Genomic DNA, 7188 nt, shown 5'->3' on the forward strand with positions numbered 1-7188 from the left:
GTCCAGGTTTGACCATTTAAAGATAAAATGGTACAAATTCTAATCTGAAACTAACAAGTCAATACTTTTAAAGACATGATTATTATTTGACTAGCAGCCGCCCGCGACTTCGTACACGTGGATCCTGTTTTACCTCCTCCTTAGGGAAGGAGTTTCGTAAAATCGGTTCTTAGCGGATGTCTACACCCTGTAAGGTTTCAAGTTTTTTTTATTCACAACGCGCAAGCTCTTGGCCTGTATCTCACCTGATGATAAGTGACGATCAGGCCGAAGGTGGAGGCGAGCTTCACCCGGAATCCTCAACCACGGAGGAACTGGCTATCTTAACTCTAACTGCCGGAACACAACAATGCTGTTAACATAATTACGTTTGTAGATGTTATAGTTTCTGAGATTTCGTGATGAGTGAGTGAGTCAGTCAATCAGTGACCTTTCGCTTTTATAGATATACATTACGCCTTAACAATAAATCAAAGTACATACCTAATAAAAGTTGATTAATAAAATCGTGAGGTCATATTAAGGATGTTGAGACGGTTCGATCATTCTTGGAGGCGATTTTTATCATACTTATCGCATTAACAATATTGTCGGTTTCTGTTGGCGAGGACTGTACAACTCGAGCTTACGGCCGCTGTCTCGTCGTTTTACGACGTGAACTCACGACACGATTTCCTCAAAACAACGTGTCATAAACTATGTTTTGTAAAGATCCGATTTGCATTTTTTTTACTTTGAAATGGATAAAGTTATCAGTGTAGTATAGAAAATATTGTTTGAGATTAGAGTTTAGACACAAGAAACAAGTGACAATATAAAAATTACAAATCACAATCGCAAATAATTAACTTTTTAAAAAAATAAAACCGACTTCAAATGCGTTAACACAAAAAAAAACTAAAAATTAAAAATATTGCGTATAAAAAAGTTCATCCCCAATTTTCCACCCTTGGGGGTGAAATATTTTCTTCAAATTCGCATGAAACCACCCTTTTGATAATACCTATTCAACAAAAAAATAATCGTTCAAATTGATTTATAATCGGCGGAGATATTGCGTATAAAAAAGTTCATCCCCAATTTTCCACCCTTGGGGGTTGTTTTTTCTATTATTAAATTTAAATGGGACCACCCTTGAGGTATTACCTATACGCCGAAAAAAGATTTTTTCAAATCGGTTCATAATTGGCGGAGTTATCGCGTAACAAACATAGAAAAAAAAAAAAAAAACATACGGGTCGAATTGAGAACCTCCTCCTTTTTTTTGAAGTCGGTTGAAAAAGGTGGTCAACTTTGTGCACTTTTGGAAAAGTAGTGTGTTTTAGGCGATTATCACAATGCACCGCGCTCTGCCGCGGTACGCGGGATGACAGATTTAATCATTGTATGCAAGTACCTCAGTTTGTATAAAAAACACGCGCGGCACAACACACTGACAACGCGTTTGCGCGCGGGATTCGTTAAACGAGTATGTAGCCACGCGGACCGCGGCGGCGGAGCGCGGTGCAGTGTGATAATCGCCTTACGAAATATTTTGTTCACGTCTAATAATGATTATTTGTTCAATCTCGACAATTACTAGGTATTCGATCGAAATACTTCTGTAGGATGGACAGACTGGTGAGGCGCACCACTTTTGACTTTGTGTGTGTATTTTTTCTGTGACATTAGCTAGCAATGCTAGCATCAAAGTTGTAAGTTTAAACTTTTTTTTATCCACAACGAGGAAGCTCTTGGTGGTAGCTCCTGATGGTAAGTCAGGCCGAAGGTGAAAGCGAGCTTCACCCGGAATCCTCAACCACGGAGGAACTGGCTATCTTACCTCTAACTGCCGGAACACAACAATGCTGTTAACATTGTTGTTATGGCGACAGACTTAGGTAAGATGGGGGTAGCTAGCCAGGCGGACTTAAAACAAGCCCTACCACCAACCAAACCGAACAGAAAAATCTGCCCCCACTGGGAATCGAACCCGGGACCTCTGCGTCTGAAGCAGGTGGTCTTACCACTAGACCATAGAGGCGGTTAATTTTCCAAGATCATCAAGGCATTTATAAATTATATTTCACACTAGCTTTCCGCCCGCGGCTTCGCCCGCGTGGAATTTTGTCTGTCACAGAAAAACTTTATCGCGCGCGTCCCTGTTTCAAAAACCGGGATAAAAACTATCCTATGTTCTTTCCCGGGACTCAAACTATCTCTATGCCAAATTTCATCAAAATCGGTTGCGAGGTTTAAGCGGGAAAGCGTAACAGACAGACAGACAGACAGAGTTACTTTCGCATTTATAATATTAGTTGGGATTAAAACAAACGTGCCATTCGTTCCAATCACGAGAACATTCCCCCTGTCTCCCGTACATTGTTAGTCCTGCCCGTGAATATTTTATGAACTCTTTGCAAACGCGTCAAGCTGAGCCGTTGTCTCGACATTTCCACCCGATACAAGGTGTGCTGGGTCGCATACGTATTGTTTTAAACATTGAACACCTCGGGCGAGCTTTTTGTTTGTTTTTTAATTCTAACAGCTTCCGGTAAAGAAGAGCGAGGAAGTGACGTCAGTGTGAGGAATGCTAATACTTTGAAAAAATTCCTCGGCATTCTTAAAAAGTTATGCTTTCGCTCATAGTCTAAAGTTGTTTCAGTAACTGTAACCGTTTCTTTCTATCAAATTAATGTAAAATTTAAACAATATTTTATCATTGAAGCATGAAACGGATACGTCATAGAAGGTCACTTTTCTACTCATATTTTGTTTAAATACGCACCGAAAATACAAAAACCTTAAAAGCTTCATACGAAATACATTGTTTGAACAGACAATAACTCAAAATTCATTATTTTTGATTGTCTCAGTTAGTATAGATCTATTAGCAGACTGCAATCAAAATGCCCTTTGAGCTCAGAACTTCCGAAGTTCTATAAACTGTAAGCACATTATTAGGTACTTTAACCAAAAACTTAAAAGTGCCAAAGGCAAAAAAAAGTATACAGGGTGTTAGGTAAATGGGTATATGAGCCGACACTAGCCCATGTTAACATGGGCATATAAATGGTATAGTGAAGTCAGAAATTTAAAATTATCATTTTAGTTTTTTTATTTTCATACTAAATAAATTTTGTAAAATCCGATTTGTATGAAAATTTAAATAATTAAAATGAAGATATGAATTTTCTGACTTCACCATACCATTTATATGCCCATGTTAACATGGACTAGTGTCGGCTCATATACCCATTTACCTAACACCCTGTAGATCTAGGTGTGCGATATGTATTACGACAAAGAGTAAAACATTATGATGAAAGTTTTATTAAACTGTTATTGTGTATCAACTACTAAAATAATTCCATTCGACTACGCTTGGTTATCAGTTTAAAACGAGGCGTGTTAAACCAAAACGTATCATGAAACTTAGTGGCTTTAAACATTTTCGCTAAAATTCTAAATCATTGGTTCCCAAACTTACTTGAAACGCACCCCCTTTCGACCATTCAAAAAAATCCGCGCCCCCCTCCTCCAGTCAAGATTATTTATTGGTCGTATCGAGCAGTCCGGAATGCATTCTCTTAGCGGTCGCAGGTTTTTTATACTTAAGTACACAGATGGCCCGCGCCCCCCTTTAAAGGTCTTTGCGCCTCCCCTGGGGCGCGCACCTCCCACTTTGAAAACCAATGTTCTAAATTTAAATGATAGTTATCGCTCCACACTGAAAATGCAGGCAAAGGAGTTATTTCACGTTATCGGTACTGAAATCGAGCGGAATAAGGATTTCTATAGAAAATTTAACTACAAAGGCTTTCGACAGTAAACTTAAAAGAAGTTGGCAGGTGTGAGTTTTCAAATTGCAAGAAAATTGGGAAAATATCGGGTTTTGGAATTTGTGCGTCGACTGTGGACTGCAAATCAATGTACAGTCACGGAATGAAAAGGTTCGTCAGTTTTCAAATTGATTCCTTCAACTAATCGCGAGCACATATTACCTTTTGAAACTATGTTACAGAATCATCTCAAGTTAGAGAAAATAATCTTTAACTGTTTGTCAGTAAAGTTCAAAATTATTCAGATCAAAGTTGTTTGACGATTTAACTTGTCAAGAAGATTATTATGATTGATAAACTAAAACCTTCTTGTTGGTTCAACCTGCCATTATCCATTAAATAAAAAAACTACATTTTGTAACATTGCACTGATGGGATAGAAAAATAAACAAGCAAAACCTTATTCGTTAGCAAACGTCATATTTATTTAAATGTTAGCAGCACTGTTTCTTGCACGGTTATGTTGGCAGGTTTGACTCTTACAGTGCAAGCTAAAACCGACACTAAGGTGACGAACCTTTTCATTCCGCGACTGTACCTACGGTTGACAGCATAATGAGATAAATACTTATAATGATATAAGTATCTTATGTATTTGTAATGATGTAGATACTGTTTTGCGAAAAAAATATAACGTTACTAGCTTTCCGTCCGCGGCTTCGCCCGCGTGGCATTTTGTCTGTCACAGAAAAACTTTGTCGCGCGCGTCCCAGTTTCAAAAACTGGGATAAAAACTATCCTCTGTCCTTTCCCGGGGTTCAAACTATCTCTATGCCAAATTTCATCAAAATCGGTTCAGTGGTTTAGACGTAAAAGCATGACAGACAGACAGACAGAGTTACTTTCGCATTTATAAATTATAGTGCCATCAACCGTTTGAGAAATGTTAAAAAATTTAAAATACTTATCAGTAAAGAATTCCCATGAGATTCTTTATAGCAAATAGTTCATAATAAAACTGCAAAATTTACCAGTGTTTATTTATTTTGAGCGGACTTTGACTAGAGCCGATAATACAAGGTGTTACGTCGGTTGTTTTTATTTGAGAAAAAAACATAAGAGAAACGTGCAAAAAATACCTATTTAGGGAACGAAAACCGTGCAGACCGAAACTCACACGGCCTAAGTCTCCCAGTAATAAAAACAAACCAATCCTAAAATCCTGACATAATTGCAATGCATCCAAACTATCGCGGAAAGAAATATTGAATCAATTCGTTCGCCGTCCCGTTCGAGCGCGCGCGTTATAAATCAAGCATCGCTATGATGTATGGGAGTGCCGCACCGTGGCATGTGTGCTTTAAGGTGGAATTTTGGAAATTGAGAGATGGGAACGGGTTGACAGGCTTTTTTTTTCTAAGTTCGGTGTACATTCGGTTCCGCTTCTCATTGTATCGATCATTCGTTCGTCTGTCTCAGCCAAATGACCACTGCTGGACAAAGGCCTCCCAAAGATTTCCAGAACGACCGGTTCACCTAGTGCGGGACCTGTCCACAGTGCCCACACTACATCTTTAGGCTCATGATCGCCACTCAAGAACTTTTCTGCTCTGACGGTCATCTCGAAAACTTAATGTTATTTTATTTGATTTTAACTTAATTATAAGGATACCTAAACGTATTACGTGTATATTACATACTTACTACTATTTTTACAACTTTTACGTATTGTATCACTTAAACTAATGTAACCCAATCAATCTTCCAACAAAGGCCAGCCATGCAACTTATTATTACTGGGGTAAAGTAGAAAACGCCGTAACTTCACATTAATTACTTCCTGGTAGCGAAGTTACGAGCCGTCCGCTGCATAACGTTGGAGCCAATTTTTACTTTCGCAACTTTCTTAGTGAGGTATCAACACTAGACAGGTACAGTTACTGATACAATCGGGAACCAGAAGAACAGTCATTGTTTATTTATCGATAACAGGGTACAAAAGGCTAACTTATTAATTTAATCAGCCACAGGACGTCCACTGCTGAACATAGACCTCGTTCAATGATTTCCAGATTGACCAGTTGGTAGAGGCTTTATTACCATAAGATAGCTAAATACTGTGGCATCTAAGGTATTTGTGATAGTGATTTTGTTGCCAAATATTTTCTTTTATGTGCTATCGACTTTACTTACTCTCTCACTCAATTAAAGGAGTTCATAAAAAAGTCAAGAGAAAATACGCCCAAAAAGGGATTACCAGTTTTTTAATATGAAAGTAACACCACAGAATAATAATAAGTACTACGTACAGAAGTTTTTCTTCGCGAAGGTATTCAAAAAAATGTATGCTCAATGTCATTAACAATATGGTGTAATTTAGCTTGTCTTAAGAGTCGAGCACCGTTTTGTTGACATACGTCAGTGATCGGTACTGTCTTGATGCCATAGGGCTGACTGCTACAAGAAGCTACTGTGTCGCCATCTAGCGCACCACACTTGCATTCACTGCTCTTCACGGCAACGCGCAGCTACATGCGGCCGCCAGTTATATAGTGTAAGAGCTAGCACCTAAATATTTTATAACACACATAACTGTGACAATTTATTTCACGTGGGCGAAGCCAAAAAGCTAGTAAGAAATAAAAATTCAATTCAGTAGGTATTTCAAACCAAATTTTATTACATAAACAAACATTATACTAATTTCATTATGGGCCCTTAGTATGTGGAAACTGCAATTGACGATATTTCGCACTGTTTTCAATATTATGTATTACAGAACGTATGTGTGATGGGATGATATTTTCGAAAACACGATTAGAAAAAATTTTTCTCGAAAAAAAACATTTACCTCTGGATTTTTTTATAAAAGTTTAATATGACCGTGTTTTACAATAAAATTCCTATAAAATCACAAAGGTATCATGTTTGCCTCTTTGATTTCCTGGCTGTTTTAGATTTCAAAAACCTAAATTTATTAATTTATTAACTTTCTGATAAAAATGTGAATGGCTCTTACGATGTCCCCCCCTTAAATCAAAATGTCTTTATTTGGTCTATATGCCCATCATCACTACGTAATAATTATAAAAAAAAGTCGCTTTCCTGTCTGTCTGTCCCTATGTATGCTTAGATCTTTAAAACTATGCAACAGATTTTGATACGGTATGTAGGGTTCCGTAGCCAAATGGCAAAAACGAAACCCTTATAGATTCGTCATATAGTCTGTCTGTCCGTCCGTATGAAACAGCCATTTTTTTCCGAAACTATAAGAAAAATACTGATGAAACTTGGTATGTAGATGTATTCTGTGAACAGCATTAAGATTTTCATACAAATTAATATAGAAAAAAGCAATACATTTTGGTTTTCATTAAACCCATACGTGTGGGGTATCTATGGATAGGTCTTTAAAAATGATATTAAG

General features: G+C 37.5%; 1 non-coding gene across 1 annotated transcript; it reads right to left on the reverse strand.

Moving 5' to 3' along the window:
* Positions 1-1951: 1951 nt before the first annotated feature.
* Positions 1952-2023, reverse strand: Trnal-cag (transfer RNA leucine (anticodon CAG)). The gene has a single exon. It is a non-coding gene; the product is annotated as a tRNA-Leu (tRNA).
* Positions 2024-7188: the final 5165 nt, after the last annotated feature.

This window comes from Ostrinia nubilalis, chromosome 16 (genome assembly GCF_963855985.1).
Source record: "Ostrinia nubilalis chromosome 16, ilOstNubi1.1, whole genome shotgun sequence".
NCBI lineage: Eukaryota > Metazoa > Arthropoda > Insecta > Lepidoptera > Crambidae > Ostrinia > Ostrinia nubilalis.